We start from the raw sequence: 21,757 nt of genomic DNA, 5'->3' as shown, positions 1-21,757 counted from the left end.
TTCATCCAGGAAAAAGTAGGTCATTGTCCCTCTGTACTCATCCCTCATTAGACCCATTATAGAGTATAACGCCCCATTTAGTATGTACCTCACAAGACATCTGCAACAGCCGGAAAGGCCGCAGAAATACCTCACTAAAAGTATCCCAGGCCTAAAGCATATGCCATATGCTGACCATCTAAAAAAACGCCAACTATACTCTGTTGCATATCGTCTACTCAGAGGCAGTCTCTGCTTAACATACAAGGCCATGTCAAATCCTGAGCTGTTGGACATGCCCCAGTTAAAGAAATCCCAATCCCTCAGAGCCACACGCCCCAGGGATCTAAATCTTGTCATCACAATGAACAAAACATGCTGGAGGGATAGGTTCCTGACCCAGAGACTCCTCATACTCTGGAATACACTGCCCATACATGTCAAGCAGAGTGCCTCCTTGGCCCTCTTGAAAAGGAACCTTGATGATTGGATGGGAGATAGGAAATTCACCCCGGGGTTCATGTCAGTCGCCCTGCTAGACAGGGGTCCAGGGAAGTAAATATTGTGGGAAGAAATATCCATGGAATTGTTATGGCTAGGCTTGTATAGGCCTTAGGGCCGATAGCCTAGTACCAACCTATGAACCTATTTACTCAGCAAGAGAATTTGAGAGCTCTTTGATCAAATCCCTCTTCAAACAGGTGAAATGGGGCATAACATTCAAGGACCTCAGCGTGAAAGTTGCTAAGGCTTAAATACACTTCCCAAATCTGTCCATCGCTCTGGACTCCTTGTTCAGAGGATGGACAGTGGAGCTCTACTGTGCTAGCTCCTTCTTTGTGGCAGCTGCCATAACCATAACATCAACAGCAACTCCCTTACTCCAGAATTGGTGGTTGACAGGTAAGATTTTATCCGTACATTTGGGAATTGGCTCAACAGTGTCTGGCTTCTTCCATGCCTGGAGGAAGACAAGGTTGATAAGCTCACCACCCGAGGGAGTCACCCAAGATGTAGATGGGATAGCCCTGAAAGCCTCCAAAAACACAGTCTCTCCAGGGGAAAATTTTTGGAAGGACCATCCACTCCTTTGCCTAAGGATTTCCATGATGTCCCCAAAGGAAACATCATCAGGTGATGATCGAGGGGATCCTTCCCCTTCTTCAAAGTCTGTGCCCTCCATGAGAGACTCCATAAGGGAGTCTATGGGCCTCCTTTTCCACAACCTCTTATGGGGGATCTCCTCAGTGGAGTGGTCCGGGGAGGTATCGGAAGAGAAGGGAAGTCCCTGTATGGGACATACAGAGAGACTTTCTGGAACTGGCTGATCGAAAAGAGCAGAAATGACGGGCTCAGAACTCAAAACAGATGGGGAATGGGAAGTAGGAATCAAAACAGAAGAGGACGGTTCTCTGGCAGCAGAGAAAGCCCTTTCTACAACCTGGATAGCTGACAATTCTGGAGAAACTTCTGCCTCCCCCATGGAGCAAAAGTCTTCGAGGAGAGGAAGCCAGAACCAGCTCCATATCCACACCATCTGGAGAGAATCAGACCCGAGCTGTTTAGAGCTAAGGCACACAGAGGAAGGGAACGATCTGAACAAATCAGGGCCGAACTCTGCTCCACAGACCTGGCACAGACCTCTGGGATCCAAGACCCACTCTGATCAGAAGACAATTATGGAGTGCTGGTCAGGCTGATTGCTGGATCCAAGATTAGGGACTTCCTAGAATCTGACAGCATGCCTCTTGGAGGTCTCAAATCCTTGTCTTCTAAAACTGATGGATGGATCAGAGAAGGAGAAAGTCACTGTCTGACTGGAGAGCTCATGCATCCGGTAGGGGACAGAGCAGGAATGACCCCCATCTGAATTTCAGCTCTAAGAAACTTCTGCATCATCCTGTCCATGTCATGATCGCAGAAGCTCCTAGAAGACCTAGACAAGGTGGTGGAGGGCAGTTTCGAGGGCCTGGTAGGTGTCTGAGGAGGGTTCCTATCAGTTTGTCAAAACTTCAGCAGTTCGAACACCATATGTTCGAACTGTGTAATTTGAAAACTGATTATCGCGAAGCCACGGAACACCAAATTATTTCCCAGGGAAAGAATTCGGTGGGCCGTTTCTGCAGCTTCACTATTCCCTCCACTGTGTTGCGAAGGTTACGGACCAGGTTAAGGTAAGTGTGTGAACGGACCGGGTTAAGATGAGTGTGCGATAGTTACGGACCTTAGGGTTAGGGAGCGGGTAAGGTGAGTGTGCGATAGTTACGGACCATAGGGTTAGAGAGGTGAGTGTGCGATACTTACGGACCTTAGGGTTAGGGAGCAGGTAAGGTGAGTGTGCGATAGTTACGGACCTTAGGGTTAGGGTTTGGGTTAAGATAAGTGGATAGATAGTAGTGTATGTACGGTTTAGTGTAGGGTTAGAAGTAGGGTTTTGTGAAGTGTATATGTGTGGATTATTTATTTTGGTGTGCTTGTGTTGTGTGTGTGTTTTCTTGGAACAGCGATTTTTTTTCCCCTGGGGAAAAAAATCTCTGTTCTAAGCCTTCGATGGTTTTGCACTTCAAGGTTAGAAGTTCGAACATATGGTGTTCGAACTTCTGCCGTTTTATCGAAGTGATATAGACCCGTCTGAGGAGGTAGAATCGGAGACACTACCTGTAAAGTCAGCTCTGGGGTACTGCCTCTAGCTATCAGATCCGAGACTTTGGGATCTGACGCTGGGATGGACCAAATAGTGGAGGTCGTACTGGGAGCCGAGACTGATGGATCGAGGAAAAGGTAGGATCCGAGGGTTGAAGAGCAGAGGTCAGATCTGAGACTGTAATTTCCAGTACTTTCTTAAGTTTAGCAGACAGCTCCCAGGAGGAGGAAAGAGACTTGTGCTGTCTCTTCCTTGGCTCTGAGACTGTCTGTTTGATGGCAGTTTGAGTCCCAGTAGGCAATAACTGTCTCACAATAAGTTTGTTCCTTCAATCCGAGAAAGCTCTTGGATTGAAGGTACTGCACACTAAGCAAGGAGATTCTAGATGGGCAGCTCCCAAGCAGTACATGCACTTCTTGTGAACATCAGAATTTGAGATCTTATGCCCACAAGAAGTGCGCTTCTTAAAACCAGTAGGTCTATCTGTTTTTTCAACCATAGTAAAGTCCACACAGGCACACACACACACACACACACACACACACACACACACACACACACACACACACACACACACACACACACACACTCACACACACACATACATACACACACACACACACACACACACACACACACACACACACACACCACAGAGAAATTCAGGTTCCTGATGCCAACAACAACTACGAAACTAGCTAAAGATAGAAAAAAAGAAGTTATGTACTCACTATAATGTTCCATCTGAGTAGCTGTACTTCATTTGTCTTTGACCTGTGGGTCCTCAGATCTGCATCGGATCCGACACGGCCGCATTTTCCAACTATGGCTCCGAGCTCCATGCTCCTCCCCTTACCCATAATGGCCCCCTATCTCTCTTCTCCCCTCAGATCGAGTTTGCTGCCTAACATATATCAGACACCCGACCCAATGACTCCTTATCACCACGATAACCAATACGAAAAACCTTTAGCCTGGACAGGACCAAGGATCCTAACAATAACCATCTGATAAGAAAACACATCATAGTCTGAATGATAAAATTAAAGGGAAGGAGGGGGGACGGTTAAAGACAAATGAAGTACAACTACTCAGATGGAATGTTATGGTGAGTACATAGCTTCTTTATCTGAAGTAGTTTACTTCATTTGATCTTCAACCTATGGAACAGAGCCCCCAGCTACCAAACTCTCGGGTGGCCCTCATGAAAGGATGTTCCGGAGCACCGCAGAGTAAAAGGATGCTCTACTCCTAGAGACAATGTCTAATTTATAATGCGAAATAAAGATATGAGATGAGGCCCAAGTGGCAGCCAAACAAATATCATCCAAAGATACCCTGGACCAAAAGGCCGCTAATGTAGTCATAGATCGGGTCGAATGAGCATTCACTTTCCCTGGCAAAGACAGACCTCTCTCCAAATAGGCTCGACCAATGTATTGTGAAAACCAGCGAGCAACTGTCACTTTCTAAACTGGATTACCGAAGAAAGGTTTGGCATAAGACACAAAAAAATTGATCAGATTTGCCAAAGGGTTTAGTCCTGTGTAGGTAAACCTCAGTTGTCTATGCACATCCAATAAATGTAACCTATATTCCCCTTTGTTCTGGTAGTTAGGAAAAAAGACTGGCAAGTTAATGATCTGATTAATATTGGCTTCCGAAGCTACCTTAGGAAGGAAGGATGGGTTAGTGTGTAGTGAAACCCTATCTTTAAGAAAAATCATGTAGATCATTTTGATTGAAAAAGCCTGAAGCTTCAACACCCTTTTGGCAGAAGTGATGGTGACCAAGAAGGCAGTCTTCCAGGTCAGAAATTGCAAATCCACTGAAGCCGCAAGCTCAAAGGGAGGAGAAACCAATGCCTGCAACAGTAAGGAAAGTTCCCACGGTGGGATAGGATCCTTTTCCGGGGGGTCTAAGAAGAAAAGCACCTTTAAGAAAGGTCTTGCAAAGTTTAGAGGAAGCCAATGAAGACATATTTACCCCCACATGAAAATTAGAAATGGCTGCCAGTTGAACTTTAACCGTACAGGAACTGGCACCCTTTTGAAAAATGCTAGCCAAAAAATCTAAGACTGCCGAAAGAGGTGTGGTAAAAGGGTCCAGGGACCACTGAGTGGTCCATATCAAGAAACGTTTCCATTTACTATGATACAGCTTTCTAGTAGAAGATTTGTGAGCCGCTATCAGAATGGACTTAACAGGGGATGGCAAACCGGGAGTCCTAATAATCACGGGAACTGGAGCAGCCAAGTAGTGAGCTTCAGACTGTCCAGGTCTAGCTGTGGGATCCCCGAGGGATGCGAGAGAAGATCCGGAACTGGATCCAAAGTCCATGGTGGAACAACTAGATGGCATCTGAGTAAGGGAAACCAAACCTGTTGAGGCCAGAATGGGGCGATGAGGATCACAGTGCCCCCCAGCCTTTGGCCTTTCTGCAGAAACTTTGACATAAGGGGAAGAGGAGGATATGCATAAAGAAGACCGGGAGGCCAAGCACGAATCAGAGTGTCTCTGGGGGTTCCCCCAGCAGGGGGTTTAGAGCAAAAAACCCGCTGCATTTCACGTTGGAAGGAGATGCGAAGAGATCGTAGCAAGGACGACCCCACTGTAGAAAGATCTGTTCCGCTACTGAAGGATTCAGAGACCACTCATAAGGCATCAGGACAGATCCTGAGCCTGTCCGCTAGAATGTTGGACCATCCTGGATTGTGAGTTGCCACCAGAAAACGGCCAGTGGAGATCACCCATTTCCACACTCTCACGGCTTCTCGACACAGGGAATAAGATCTGGTTCTTCCTTGTTTGTTGATATACCAGACCACTGACATATTGTCCGTCTGAACTGCAATCATTCCTAGAGGAAGATGAGCATGAAGGGCCTGCAACGCAAGAAGAACCGCTCTCATCTCTAGAACACTGATGTGCAGATAGGTCTCGGAAGGGGACCACATGCCTTCGGCTGTTCTTCCTGAGCAGTGACCCCCCCCCCAGTAGGGAGGCATCCGTGGTCACAGTGGTCTTGGGAAAGTCAGGTTGGAATGGGCGTCCTTTAGGGGATCTGGAGACTGAATCCACCACCAAAGGGAGTCCCTGCACATTCTTGAGACTCCCACCAGAAAGGACAATGTGAGGTCTAACAGGGACCACTGAACCACAGGTGTCCACTGCAACACCCTCATATGAAGATGCACCATTGGAAGAATATTGATCGTGGCCGCCATAGACCCCAATGCTCTTAACACTGCCTCAGCTGTCGGTAAATGGGTCTGAAGAATGTGCAAGACGTGTAACCTCAGATTGTGTATCCTGTCTGATGTAAGGATCATCCTCGTTTGTAATGTGTCCAGCCATGTCCCAATGAAATCCAAAACCTGAACTAGGAGTAGAGCAGATCTGTTCATGTTGACTGTGAGGCCCAACTTGTTGGCTAGCCAAAGGAAGGAGTCTCTGACATGACAAAGTAGATGCTCTGAAGGGGTAGTAAAGAGCCAATCGTTCAGGTACAGAAAGACATGAATACCCAGAAGCCTCAGGTGAGCCGCTACTACCGCCATTACCTTTGTGAACACTCGGGGGGCTGTGGTGAGACCAAAGGGAAGGGCTCGAAATTGATAATGATTGGCTCCCAGCTGGAAGCGAAAGAATCTCCAGGAGCGCCTGTCCATCTTGATGTGATAGTATGCATCCTGGAGATTGATCAAACACAGCTAGTCTCTGGCCTGCAGATAGGGCAGGATAGAGTGAATCGTGACCATCCGGAATTTTGTCTTAGTTACAGACAGGTTCAATTTGGACAGATCTAAGACTGGTCTGAGGTCCTCCATCTTTTTCAGCACTAAAAAGAACCTGGAATGAACTCCGGATCTGGACTGGTCTAGGGGACCGGTTAAATGATGCTTTTCTTTAGCAGTGAATCTATTTGTACTGCTGCCTACTCCCGCTGTGCGGGTGGGACGTCCAGGAGGGCTTTGTTGGATGGGGGAGGTTCCTGGAAAGGAACGGAATATTCACTGGATATGATGCGCAACACCCATTGATCTGTTGTTATGGACTCCCATGCTAAAGGGTGTAGCGACAAATGACCCCTGACTGCCTTCAGAGATGAACAGTCCAGCAACCCCTCAGGGCTGCTGCCCGGGTTTATCCGAAAAGGATTCTCTGGACCCAAAATTCTTAGGACCCCCTCTGCCTCTAGGCATCTCTTAAATTCCCCTCTGCCTCTGAGGGAAGGCGAGTCCTGAGCATCCCAGGAAAACCCCTGAGACTTGCGGAACCACATCTTCTTTGGGCCTTGCTGGTGTCTATAAAAGGACATTTGAGGTGGGGACAAGCGGATCCCAACAGCAGACAGTGTCTTCCCGTCCTTCTTGCTCTGGACAAAAGTCTCTCTGACCATCTTCCTGAATGGGGGAAGAACCACCGTAAGGGGCGTTGGTAAAAGACGCCTTGGAGGGCTCCGAAAATTGACATAAGCTGAGCCAGGCATGATGCCTGATGGCAACTCCTGTCCCCACCGCCTGTGCGGCTCCCTCCATGGCGTGAGAGAGCAAACGCATGGACATTTTGTCTACTGCTTTTAGGGAGGCCATTTGTGCATGGAAAGTCTTCCTGTCCTCTGGTGACATGCACCCTGGGGTTGACTCCATGATTTCCTCGACAAGATCTCTCTGGTATCGGATGATGGGGTCTATATCATAAGATCGCGTTTGAAAACATCAAACAACATATGGTCGACACCATATGGTCGATGTCTTCAAACATCAACCTTATAATAAGACCAAAAAAAAAGGAAAAAGTACGCTAACGGGTTTAAGCAGGGGGCAAGACCCCCTGCACTCCCCCACACCCCCCGCTACTTAAATATACCAACTCTGGGACCGCACTACATTGCAGTAAACAGAAATCTCCCCATACGGAGATTTCCATTTACATGCTCGAGATTCTGAGCGTTCGATATTCTCATGTCGACAATGTCAGATTCGACATTGTCAACTTTCACGAATATAATATAGACCCGGATGACATGTGCCATATAGTACAGCGCCCTCACAGAGAAGGTCGCTGAAGCATAAACTCGCTTCCTAAAGCAATCCATCGCTCTCGACTCTCTGTCAGGAGGATGGACCGTGGAGCTCTCCTGAGCGAGGTCCTTCTTGGTGGTCTCTGCCACCATCATAACATCTATAGGGAACCCCCTGTGCCAATGAAGCTTGTCCGAGGGGGGAGTTAAAACCTTATCTGGATGCTTAGGTATTGGTTCTATGGTGTCCGGCTCCTTCCAAGCCCTAGATGTTATTAGTTCCACAATGGGATTGGCAGGAGGGGACACCCAAGAGGTAGATGGGCCCGAGCTGAATGCCTCCAGAAACAAGGACTCGTCAGGGGATGGCTTTGGGCAGACCACCCCCTCCCCGGCAGAGAAGCTCCATGATGTCCCCAAAGGAGACATCCTCGGGGGGTGACCTTGGGGAGCTGTCCTCTTCATCCAAGTCCGTGTCCTCCGTGAGAGATTCTGGTGGACAGTTCAAGTGCCTTGTTTTACAAGTATGTTTGCGGGAGGCCTACTCAGGGGGACTGTCTGGGGAGGCCTCGTAAATGGGCTGTTCTGAAGGCGGAACTACCTGGGGCATTACGGGCATGGGCTGTCCCTGAGAGGGCAAGATGGCCGGAACCACACTCAGAGCCAAGGGAGTCTGGACGGATTCAGAGCACGAGATGGTCTGAGGTCTTGGCCCCGCGAGAACCCTCTCCACCATGTCAAATGCAGAGGGGGAACATGCGTCCTGGGCAGAAAAAGCAGAAGCTGTTCCCCCTTGCCCCGACAAGGGAGTTGGAGCCAAACCTGCTGGAGCCAAGAAGTCAAGAGGGATGCTCCTCTCCGACAGGCTCGGAGGAGAAAACACCCCCTCGGATCCGACCCCAGGACTGCAGCTCCGAGAGCTCGGATCCGATCCCATCGGGTCTGACAAACTCAAGGCACCGTCCGGCATTGAGGTACAGGGTACCAATTGCGCCAACCCCTCGACTCCGATCCTCAGATCCAACGACTCCGAAACCACAGGTCGGATTGGAGAAGGAGTAATAAGACGGAAAAAGAAGTTATGTACCTACCATAACGTTCCATGTTAGTTGTCTTCTTCTGGCCTTTCTTGCTGGCTGGGTTCGGGCTGATCCTCGGCTCTGACTCGGCCATCTTCAAAAGCTTGAGAGCTGCTTACTGGCTCGAGGCCCACCTATATCCCATGATGCCTGGCACTAGATACCCAGATCTCATTTGGTAAGTCTAACTGCAGACATAATAATAAAGGAATACTATCCTAGAATGCATAAATCCTACTGGAGAGACTACTAATCAGAAAGGAATAGCCAGAGAAGACTCAGCCAGTGAAAAAATCAAGAGGAACTCTTCTTGGTCCATTAGGATAGGGGGATGGAGGGTGGGACACAAGAAGAAGGTGAGAAGAAGTCAACTAACATGGAACGTTATGGTAGGTACATAACTTCTTTATGTTAAGTTGTCTATCTCGCCTTCATTCTTGCTGGTTGGGACAGCGTCCCTAGCACCTAAAGTCCTGGGTGGCTCATCGGAAAAGACTCTTCAGAACAGTGGAACCAAAATCAGCTCTGCTCCTGGAAACCAAATCCAACTTGTAATGCGAAATGAAAGTATGTGGGTTAGCCCACGTAGCCGCAGCACAAATAGATTCCATGGGCAACCTAGCCTGAAAGGCCACTGAAGTGGCTAAAGCTCTGGTGGAGTGACCTTTTGGATTAACTGGCAATTCTTTATTTCTCAGTTGATATATGAATGTGATGATAGAAGTCAACCACCTGGATAAGGTTACTTTGGAGACTGGAAGACCTTGTTTACCTATTGCATAATACAGGAAAAGTTGATCCGATTTTCTAATGTCCTTAGTTCTATGCAAATAAAAGCGTAGTTGCCTGTGAACATCTAACTGATGCAACTTATATTCCGCCCTGTTGGAGTGGTTAGGAAAAAACACAGGAAGGACTATGGACTGATTCAAGTTACTCTCTGAAGAGACCTTAGGAAGAAAGGAAGGATTAGTCCTAAGAGCAACCCTGTCATTGTGGAACACAAGGTATCGGGGACGGATAGAAAGAGCCTGGAGTTCCGAAACTCTTCTGGCTGAAGTAATAGCTACCAGAAAAAGGGTTTTCCAAGATAAGAACTTCAAGGAACAAGAAGCTGCAGGTTCGAAAGGGGGCAAAATTAGAGAAGCTAAATGGATCCCACGGTGGTGGAGGATCCCTCACTGGGGGCCTGAGCAGAGTGGTTCCTTTGAGAAAGGCTTTACATAGCTTATAAGACATGATATTGTTTTCCGACAGGCCAATGTGAAAATTTGAAATTGCAGCTAACTGAACTCTAATTGTAGCAGAAGCGGACCCAGCATGGAATAGTTCCGCAAGAAATTCCAAAATGTGGTGTACAGGGGCTGAAAAGGGGTCTATACTTTTAGCCTCTGCCCAGGTAGAAAAACGTTTCCACTTACTAGCGTAAGTTTTTCTAGTCGTAGACTTGTGTGATGACAAAATGATTTCGCGCAGAGAGGGGGAGATATCTGGAAGCCTGGCTAAAGTTGAAAGTGGAGCAACCAAGCCGTGAGCTGGAGAGAGCGTAGGGATTGGTGCAGCCTGCCCGATTGATGAATCAGGAGGTCTGGAACTAGGTCCAGAGTCCAAGGCTGCTCGAGAAGATGGTGATGCAGGAACGGGAACCATATTTGTTGAGGCCAGTAAGGAGCAATGAGGATCATTTTGCAGCCCAATACGGTAGCTCCGACCGGGACGGAGCTGAAGTCACACAAAGTCCCTCGGATCCGAAGCTCCGCCCATGGCTCCGAGAGGTCGGATCCGACAAACTCGAGGGACTGGTCGGAGCCGAAGGAACTAGTATTGTCGGCTCCGACACACCCCCGGATCCGACGCGGTTCGGCTCCGAACCCGGGAAGCGGGACGGAGATGGAGCAATTGGGGCAAAAAATGGGGTCGAGCTTCCCCCCGGAGGGGGGAGGGGGGCAAGAGCACTCCCATCTGCAGCTGGGCCTGGATGAACCTCCTCATCATCCAGTCCATGTCTGCATCTGACATACTAAATGTGGACCTCGACGAGGCCACCGAGGCAGACCTAGAGTGACGCCTCGATGACCTCGACGGGGACCGGGTTGCCTCCTCCCCAGGTCCCGGTGAAAAACAAGGGGACCGGAGCCAAGGAGGAGGCGATCCAGAAACCCTGGATGGAGAAGCCCGCTTGGCGGGCGGGGCCGAGGAAGAGTCCTCGGCCCGCCGCTTATGGTGCTTCTCCTTCCTTTTGGTTTTTCCGGCCTCCCTCTCCTCCGGAGCCAAAACGGGAGGTTGAGTCCCGACCGGAAGAAGGGAGGCAGGGGTGGCTACCACCAAGGGCTGGGTAGCGGCCACCGAAGAACCGGCGGCCGGAGCCGAGTCCGGGGGCAAAAGGCCCGCCAGAATCAGCTTCGACCTCCGGTCCTTAAGTGCCCTGGGGTTGAACGCTGCACAAATCGTGCATCCCGAGGAAAGGTTTTCAACCCCAAGGCACCTAACGCACCGGGTGTGGCCATCTGCCGGTGAAAGCTTATGGCCACACTCGGTGCATTTTGAAAAGATGGCGTTAGAGGCCTCCGACATGTTGAACGGAAAAACACACTCACTAGGCCCCTGCACACACCACAAACACACACTACGAACCAGCGAGGGTAGGGAGGAAAATTTTACAAAAAAAGATATTTAAGAGGGAACCTAAACAAACTCACACAAACACACAAGAAAGTACAAAAAAATTCTAAGTTTTTTCTCACAAAACCTCTGAATTGCCAGGAGCTCAAAATCCAGCTTGTAGGCTTGAAGTGCGGCAAACTAGATCTGAGGTCAGTTAGGGTTGGCAGGGGATTATGGGTAAAGGGAGGAGCTAGGAGCTCGGATCTATGCTGTGGTAAAAGTTGCAGGCTCAGATCCGAGATCGGATCCGTATCCCAAAGGTTGCTGACAAACGAAGTTCCTACTTCAGATATGAAGTTAACTACTTCAGATCATCGGATCCAAGGAGAGGGAAGTTCTTGGATCTAATGCAGATGGCACCAGGTGGTTCAGATCCAATGACTTTGAAGCTCCAAGGGAAGCCAGAGGAGGAAGTAGTGGTGGGGTAGCAGATGCATGGAACTCCTGACCTGAAGGGGTAGGAACCAAGGAAACTCCTGAAATACCTGATACCCACAGAATCTTCTTCACTAGTCTCTCTAGTCTTCTTCAGTGAGGCTCCTAGAAGAGCGAGTAGACATTGCTGAGGGTGACTTTGATCGCTCCAAAAATAGTGAAGAGACTCTGAATGGGACTGGATTAGTTGAAGGGGAGTACTGAGTCCTCAGAAGGTATTGTGGAGCTCTAGATAAAAGTTCTATCAGATCCAAAATTATCGGCTCCAAGGAGTACTTTTTCTTAAGGCTTGAAGGACCAGAGGAAATAGACGGATCCGAAGGTCTATGCTTTTTGTCTTTCTGATTCAATGAAGGAGTCGGATCCGATATCTTAGACTTTTTAGCAGTCGGATCCGATGGAGAGGTCAGAACCGAAGCAAGTCTTTTTCTTCCTTTGTCTGACACTGTCAAGGAAGAAGAAGATGCAGGGCTAGCCTGTCCAGATTTGCCCTTTTTCAATTTTTCTACAGGAGAAGCTCCAGAAAATGTCTTACCGAAGGAGGATGGCAATAAACCTTGAAGTATTAATTTATTTTTCCGCTCAGCCAAGACACTATGGTTGAAAGAGTGACAAATTGCACAGTCTTTCTAAAGATGCAGAGGACAGAAGCAATAAACACAGAGCGTATGTGAATCACTAACCAGTATTTTGTGTTCACATTTGGTACATTTTTTGAAGCCAACTGACTATCTTTATCCTTTTCTTTGTTAGCCATCACTAGTAAAAAAGAGAGAAAAAGTTATGAGAAAGAAGAAAAACTACAACTATTTTTTTTAAAGACAGTAAGAAGAAAAAGGAGTTACCAACAATGGTAAAAAAGAAATACGCACAAAGGTGTAAAAAAGAAGGATACTAGCAATAGTATCAGTAGGTACTTTCATACAAAAGAAAGGAAGGATAACTAAAAGGTCAGTAGAAAGTCGTAAAAAGGGGAAATTCAGGGTAGTCGCAAGGTAAGGATAGCTAGACGAACAAGAAGAGAAGCTGTTTTAAAGAATCTTTTAGAACTTTTTGAAAGAATATTCTGAAAATAACACATAACTACCTGAGAGCTACTGGTGAGGGTTCAGGCACCTAGCCAACATGACATTTCCCTGTGATAAATTTGGTTGAGGACACATGGCTGAAATGAAATTCAGCTGCAGAGAAATATGGCTGCTGTGAATTCCCTGTGGGCAAACAGAAGAATGCATTGCCATGCCCATAACTTCAACAACCAAATGCACATGGGGAAAATAATGTCTGTGGCCAAAAAGGCAACATGAGACAGCAGGCAGCATGGCAGGCATCAGCAGCAGGCTGGCAGGTGGGCATGTCAGTGGCACTAAATATGCAGTGCACAATTGGCAGCACCTTTATAAGTGGTGTGTGTGAACCTCTACTCCTTTCACAGTATCTAGAGAACATTACCTAAAATGCATAGTGCAGCCTAAATGTGACTACAGTAGCATGCAGGATATTCTCCATTCTGTAGAACACATCTACATGTTGTAGTTACATAAGCATGTGGTGTACACTGAGCATAACACTCATTAGTTATTCTGCACCCTTACACTTAGTTATTAAAGCTGTGAGCAAGGTAGTGCGTGCTTCTCTTTGCCCCCAGGGAATTCACAAAATGCCATATTTCTCTGCAGCCGAACTTAATTTCAGCCATGTGTCCCCAACCAAATGTATCACAGAGAAATGTCACGCTGGCTAAGTGCCTGAACCTGTTTTCATCCTTCCTCAACCTGTGGGTTTGAATCTGATCCTCGGATACGATTCGGCCATTACAATAGCTCATGGCAACCAAAAAGCTCTCAAGCTACTCTCTTACCCATAATGCACCCTTACCAAGTAACCTCAGATCTCATTTGCCTCTTTTGCAAAGACATGGTTCACCAGTAGGGTTCAGGCAGGTTGAGGAAGGATGAAACCTGACAACATCAGATAGAAGCATATACATCCACATCTTGGCAATAAACCCTAAAACAGAACAAGGAGAGTGGAGGTAGGAGGGGATGGCTACTGCAACAGTAGTCTATTAGCACATCTACTGTTAAGGTAGATTTATTTTCACAAGTATACTATGTTCAACATTTAGACTATCATTGTAGTAGTCTGTGCTGTATAGGAGAATACCAAAGCTTATGATAATATAGGGAGGTGGAAGAAATTTAAAAATCTAGCAGTCCCTGGAGAATGATTCTATCAAAAGTCTGTCCTGGACCTGTGAAAAAAAAAGAACCCAATGTGTAATACTTTGTGGAAGTGTGTCTAGGGGACCAATTTGCTGATCTAGAATATATTTTAGAGTCCACACCTTTCCAAAAAGCCATATAAGAAGCCAAAGCCCTGGAACAGTGGGTCCTAAGCCTGCCTGGAAGTTATTTGTTATGCTAAGACTAGCAGAAAGAAATTGCATAAAACAGCCATCTATTAATTATCTGCTTTGACATTGGATACTCTTTTTTATTTTCTTACCTTAATAGGAAACAAATAGCTGACTGGCCTTCCTGAAGGATTTTTGTCCTGCTCAAGGAGTATCTGAACCACCTGTGGGCATCCAGAGTATGTAAGATTCTTTCTCCCTTGCTTTTAGCTTCTGGAAAGAATACTGTGAGGTGGACAGAATGGTTCAAGAGAAACTCTGAAACCACTTAAGGCACAGATAAAGGATTTGTTCTCAATGAAACCCTGTCCTTGTGGAAAATTATGTAGGGTTGACTCACCATAAGGGCTTGTAATGCAGATACTTTTCTTGCAGAACTGAGCAATGAGTAACATAGTTTTACAAGTCAAGAACCTCATATCAGAAGATGAGATGTTCAAGTGAAAGAACTGTTAGTTTTTCAAACACAAAGTTAAGATCCCAGGAAGGTCAACCTGTTTCTAGGTGAATGGATATGAAAACCTCTTTCAAAAATGATTTCACTTAAGGACTCTAAGAAATGGGGGCTCTATACACAAGCAAGCAGACATTCCCAAAATTAATACAACAGTAAGAAAGGTCAGAGGATAGTACCTCACACAAATATACTACAGCCAGAGGCATCCAGGCCCTAAAAGGGTACTGGTTCTTAATGCAGTACCAACTAGAAATTCTTTTCCACTTAAACATATATGATTTCATATTAGCAATGTTTTTATCCTCCTTTACTACCTGCTATATGTCAGAGGAAAATGTGCTTAAAGGGAATTAAAACCCTCATCATCTAGGCAGTCAAAGTGCAGTTGCATAAGTTTACCTTACCTGTAACAATAGAGGTCCATTGAACACACTGCCTTACTGGCATATGGGCAGTAGTGCCCTACTACCCTCCCTCTGGCAGTCTGTCTCTTTCTCCTGTTTGTCTGCGGGTGTGAAGGACCAATCATCTGGCCAAAGGAAAGCCCTTCAAACCACAGACAGCAACCCTTCAGTTTTTTCCTAAGGCCCAACAGGAACAGCAGATGAAAGCACAAGCTCTGCGATCACCTACTGTTCCAAACTAAAAATCACACACCCACAACAAAAGCTGCTAACAAAACAACGGCAACTGCAACAACAAAACTAAGTACACCCAACAAAAAGGGAGGTGGTGGGAGGGTACTGCCAGTAAGGCAGTGTGTTCTTCAAACATCTACTGTTACAAATAAGTGGAACCTACGCACCTGTACTATGTTCAACAAACACAGTGCCTTAATGGCATATGAGTTGATTCCCACAGCTTACCCAACCTAGGAAGGGGGATGTAAAAGGGTCCAGGAGCCCCTGGAAATCTGTCCTCTCGAAGCCTGCTCAGGAAATAGTAAAGGTACCAGCTGGTAGTGCTTCATAAAAGTACAGACAGAGGACCAAGTTGCTGCCTCTAGAAAACATCTACAGTCCACTCCTTTCCAACACGTCACTAAAGAGTAAATGGCCATGAAGGGATGTGCCTTTACCTTGCCTGGATTCACATCACCATTGTGAGTGTAACAAAAATCATAGTAGAGGGCAAGCCATGTGCAGTCGTTTACTTAGAGACAGGCTGACCTATCTTTTCCCCAGAGAAGGAAATAAAAAAGCCTGAAGACCTTCCCAAAGGGCTTTGCTCTGTCCAGGTAGAACCTGAGCTGCCAATGCACATCCAAGGTATGGAGTGTCATCATTCCATAATTCTCAGGTTCTGGATAGAACTCAGGGAGAAAAACAGTTTGACTGAGAGTAAACCCTTAAAGCAAGGACTGGTGCATGACACAACCTTATCCCTGTGGAAATCAGGTAAGGTTGCCTCGTAATGAGACCTGCATCTCAGAAACTAGCCTTGCAGATGTCAGAGCAATTTGCAAATAGTTTTCCATGTTAAGAAAAAAAAATATGTACTCGCCATAGCAATACATTTGTGTTGTCCATTTTCATTCATTCCTTAACTGATGAAACACAGCCGCTGCTAGATAAACCTCGGGTGGTCCTCATGGAAAGATATTTCTGAGTACTACTGAGCCAAAAGCAGCTCTGTTCCTAGAAACCAAATTAAATTTGTAATGAGCAATAAAAGTATGACCACTGGACCAAGTGGCAGCTGCACAAATGTCATCTATAGATGTTCTTGACCAAAAAGCTGAGGATACATCCATAGACCTTGTGGAATGAGCTTTAGGTGGCTTAGGCACTGACAACCGTCTTTTGCTTTAGACAAAAGATATGCAATGAGTTAACCATTTGGCCAACGTAACTTTAGAAGCTGCTGTACTCAATCTGTTAGGTGAGAAGGGTACAAACAATTGGTCAGTCTTCCTGAAATATTTGGTCCTATGAATATAAAACCAAAGTTGTCTATGCACATCCAAAAAATAGAACATTTACGCTCCCTTATTTGAGAAATTTAGAAAACCAGGAGATTAATGATGCCTAATGGACTCAGAAGCTACCTTAGGAAGAAGTGACTGGCTGGTCCATAATGAAACCTTGTCCTTGTGCAAAACCAGGTAGGGAGGGTTGGAAGAGATAGCCTGGCATTCAGGTACTTGTCTAACTGATGTAATAGCAACCAGAAAAATTGTTTTCCATGACAAAAACTTAAGGTCTGTATTGACTGACGCTTCAAAGGGGCTTTGGTTCAGACCTTGAAGCAAGACAGTTAAATCCCAATGAGGACTAGGATCCTTTACTGGAGGCCTAAGCAAGTAGGTGCCTTTGAGAAATGCTTTGCATAATCTGGAAGAAGCTAAGGAAGAATTATTTTCACCAAGATGTAAGTCTGAAATGGCCAGCTGCAACTTAATACTATAAAAGCTAGCCCTTTCATTTAAACTTGAAGCTAAAAACTCAAGTATAGCTGGTATAGGGGCATTAAAATGGTCTAAATCTCTCTTAAGGTCCTAGAAAGCAAATGTTTTCCATTTACTTCTGTAAGTTTTCCTAGTAGAAGCATTTTGAGAAGATAATAAAATATGATGGCCTGGGGAGGAAAGGCTGCGCTGTCTAGCAAACAATGGAACCGGAGAAACCATGCGATCAGCTTGAGACCGGTTATGTTTGGGTGAGCCATCCCTGTCAGGTGAGACAGGAGGTCTAGATAGGTGTCCAGTATTCAGGGTGGATGCAGAAGATGAGGCCACAGGAAGGGAAAACAAATTTGACAAAGCCAAAAAGATGCATGGAGGATAACTGTGCTCTTCAACTGGTACACTTTCTGTAGAAATTTGGGGATTAGAGGTAAAGAGGTAAGCACAGAGGAGACCGGAGGGCCAATCATGGACCAGAGCATCTCTCAGTGACTCCCCTGCTGGAAGGACCAGAGCGAAGAACTTACACTTGTTGTTGAGGGCAGAATAGAAAATATTGCAGCATGGCTGGCACCATAGACAGAAAATTCTCTCCATTTGACTCCCCTGCTGGAAGGACCAGAGCGAAGAACTTGCTACACTTGTTAGTTGAGAGCAGAAAAGAAAAGGCTGCAGCATGGCTGGCACCATCGAAAGAAAATTCTCTCCATTACTCTGACATTGAGAGACCACTTGTGAGGCACCAGAATAAACCTGCTTAGTTTGTCTACAATCATTTTGGCCTTCCATGGTATGAGCTTTGCTGTGAGAAAGTGACTTGAAGAAATTGCCTATTGCCACAGTCTCATTTCTTCATGATATAGCAGGTAAGATTTGGTTCCTCCTTGTTTGTTGATATACCAGACTACATACATACTGCCCATATGAATAACAATCGTCCTGGAGGGGAAAGCATCTTGAAAGGTCTGCAATGCTAGGAGGACTATTACAGGAAACTGAAATGCACCTTGGCCTCTTTTGGGGACCACATACCGTGGACTGTCCTTCCCAAGTAGTGCCCTCCAACCCCATTTGGGAGGTATCCGTGGTCACCATGGATGTGGGCAGAAGAAAAAAAAATGAATGGCCTTGAGAAACTTCATCCGAGTAAAGCCACCAAAGAAAATATTTTTTTGCAAAAGTGAGTGAACTTGACTGGAACTAATAAAGGCTGCTGAAGAATAGACCACTCCACTGACAGAGTTCATTGCAGAATTCACATGTGAAACCTGGCTAAAAGAACCACAGTGATAGCTGCTGCCATGGAGCCTAACGCTTGCAAGATTAGTTATACTGGAAGGAAAGGGTGTGAGATCGGTTTCTTGACCTGAGATCTGAGTGTCTGAACTCTTGTTGGAGGAAGAGACACTATCTGATTGACAGTGTCTAGACGAACACATATGAACTCTAGACTCTGCAAAGGTGTCATGCTGCCATCCCAGCTATCTGGAATTTTGTAAAATAATTCTATGTCATTTGTGAATATTGATATGATTTATACAGAATTGTATGTTATGTACAGAGCTTCAAGAATGTAACCACAGAATACCCTGCTGGAACATAGCAGATTAACTTACAAAACTTCAAGAAAATAAGTTGAAATTAAGTGTTTTACAATTGTGCTATAAAAGTTAGTTTCAATGCAGAAGCAGACACAATGTCTAGAGCTATAAGTTTTTTTTATTGTTTTGAAAGAAAAGTAATTACTATGTTTAAAAATGCAAAGTGTTTTATTGCTTTATGAATTCCTAGCAACTACACAGTTCTGAGCAAAGATCTGAGAGATATGTATTTCTCACAAAGGCATGTTAAACCCTGTTAACTTTTTGTATAGCCTGGGAACTGAAGTCAGGTCTCAAAAAGTGGTATCATCCAGGCTAACCTAGCAGTAAAATGTGATATTAATTTAAGAACTCTCTCAGAGAGAGACTGTGCATTTTGTAGTTTGTCTTTGACCTAGAAACATCCAGCCATTATCATCATCTGCACCTGACTGTCTGTAAGTAAGATTCAGGGCAAATTATCTCTCTTAGATATAAATAGGAACATAGTAAAGATTAGTTTAGACGTTTTCTATATTTATTTGATACTACCCTGCAATGCTGTTTTAAAATATTTTCTTTGACTTTGAACTCTGAAGTCACTGTGTTGATTGACTGAGTACTGTCTTGTTATTTTATTATTTATTATTAAATATATTCAAACCTATCTTTGTGGCTGATATTTGTTAGACATATTTAAACTCTTAAGTATTTGCATATGTATTTGGTGACACTGTACAGGCCACTCCTAAATAGCCTTGCTCTTGGTCAAAACTACCATTTGGATAATAGTAACATTACACAGTAGAATTGGACACCCTTTGTAAGGACCATATAGTAGCTGATAAGAAGGGGTTGGTGGCAGTGGAAACTACCTTATAGTCTGGGCAGAAGAGGACATAGCTAGTAAACATGTGCCAGCCTTCCACAGTTCTGTGTGTTTGCATAGAAACCAAACCTCAAAGAGTGTGTGTGTGTGTGTGTGTGTGTGTGTGTGTGTGTGTGTGTGTGTGTGTGTGTGTGTGTGTGTGTGTGTGTATAAATCAAATCTCAAAGTGTGTGTGTGTCAGCTACTTGGACAGGGACACGAAGCACTGGTTAGATAGAGAGGGTGATGGAGGTCTTGGCTTTACCTCTCAGCTGAGATCTTAACCCTATAGTTGTGCTAGCGGGGAATCTTACTGGGGATCTGGAGAAAGACAGAGAAGTCAGCCCCAGACTGGATGTGATCTCTATGTGTTCTTATGGGAAATTGTACTTTACTGTGTGTGTGTGTGTGTACATGTCATCCTCTCATTGTGTACTTCCCTCGTTGTTGCCAGTGGTGAGGATTGAGGCTCCTTAATTACTGGGCCAGTGCAGGGGCATCACACTTGTTACTCAAGCCAAGAGCCTTAATCCAGTCATTCCCCTATGCAAGAATGAGAAAAAAACACTTTCTTGTATCAAGCTCTTTTGACCAGACTTTTCTTCTTTTTTATACTGCAGTGCCAACCCAACATTTCTTAAAACTGACAAGGAGAAAGAGAAAAGAAAGAAAAAAAACAGAGGCATGTTTACTTTAGTGTCCCCATTACACTTTAATTTATAGCGTGTAAATTATACCATGCCTTATAAAAATACTATGGTTAAGAAAAAAGTTTTGTTTTACTTACAGTTAACTCTCTCCCTCCTCTTTCCCTCTCCTTGACATGAACTAGGGCATATGCTTTATAGTCCCCTACAGGTTTAATAATGTCAAAAAAGGTCCAATATTTCCAGGTTTTCTTGTTCTATCATGTTTCATAAATATAATTAAATCTTTGTAATCCCACATTAATTTTGTCAGTTTCCGAATTGCTGGTTTTATTCCTGTTTATCTCCATCTCCCAAATACGGTCTGTGTTTCATTTCCAACACACTCTCAGTTCTTCGAGTCAACTCAACTCTTGTGCTTTTTTTCTGCTTCTCAAACATTTTCTATCAAAACACTGCAAAAGGCGTCACTGGCATAGTCTCTCTGTGGTCTTTATTACCAAAAGAACAAGGAGCAGAATCACTTTCTGTTTCACAGCTCACTTTATGTTGTTCGCACTTTTTTATTTCCTCCTTAGCATGCTCTGCATCAAAAAATGATTTTGTCTCTCCAGGAAATAATATTCTGAAGATAGCATCATTACTATTAAAGGACTAGGTTGCTTTCTCATGGCCAAGTTTGGAGCATAAACATGATGTGCCCTTTCAATTAACAACTCCTGCCTGGAATGCCAGTCCACTTGCTTATTTATGCTTTCATAAAATTAAAACAGTCTGTTCCTTCAAGCTTCCTTGCCACAGCAGAAAATCTCAGGTTTTCCATACGTGCTCTGTCCTCTACTTCTGTTATTTTTTAAAGCATCTCTTCTTGTGCAGTCTCGTAGTCACCCAGCCTTTTCTTTATTTTGACCTTTGATTTTTGCAGGTTTATCACCTCATCTGAATATCTGTTTAAAGGTTCTTCCATTTTCCAGACTTTTATTTCAACTGATATACTCCATCAGTGTTTCATTTACATTAATCAGCTCTGAGTACATTTGACTTTTTTTTTCTTCTACATTACTGGAAATCATGTCTTGCACCAAAGCTGGAGCTTACAGTGCTTTTTGCTGAAGAGCTGCAGAATTCTTCACAGTCAGTGTTTTTCCTCACCTTTTGTGTTCATTTTTCTTTCAGGTTCTTTGAATTTCTTTTTGGCTGGCATCCAGGCAGTGCACATACTAACCAGTTACTGAAATTTACTCAAAAATATGAGTTTACTGGCTCTCTCTTCTGAGTTTCTGCTTTCACACTGACGGAGCTGAAATTAAGCTGTTTCTCAATGTGCAGTCATCTTGGAAGTCCTTAGAGACACATGGACTTTTCAGAGTTCACTCTAATATGTAGTTAAGTGCAAAAGTGCAGCAAAAAGTCCCTGGCATGGATAAGGACATTCCTGGTGGATGCAGAGATGAGCAAGTCATCCAGATCATAGGATCACACGAGGTTACTAGGATAATGGCTTACAAGCGTATATAAGAGTTTATCTCCAAAAAAGAAACCTCAATCAGCACCTGTC

This window comes from Protopterus annectens, chromosome 1.part1 (assembly GCF_019279795.1).
Source record: "Protopterus annectens isolate FY-2018-M chromosome 1.part1, PAN1.0, whole genome shotgun sequence".
Lineage (NCBI taxonomy): Eukaryota > Metazoa > Chordata > Ceratodontiformes > Protopteridae > Protopterus > Protopterus annectens.
The sequence above is the reverse complement of the archived record's forward strand: the minus strand, read 5'-3'. Positions refer to the sequence as shown.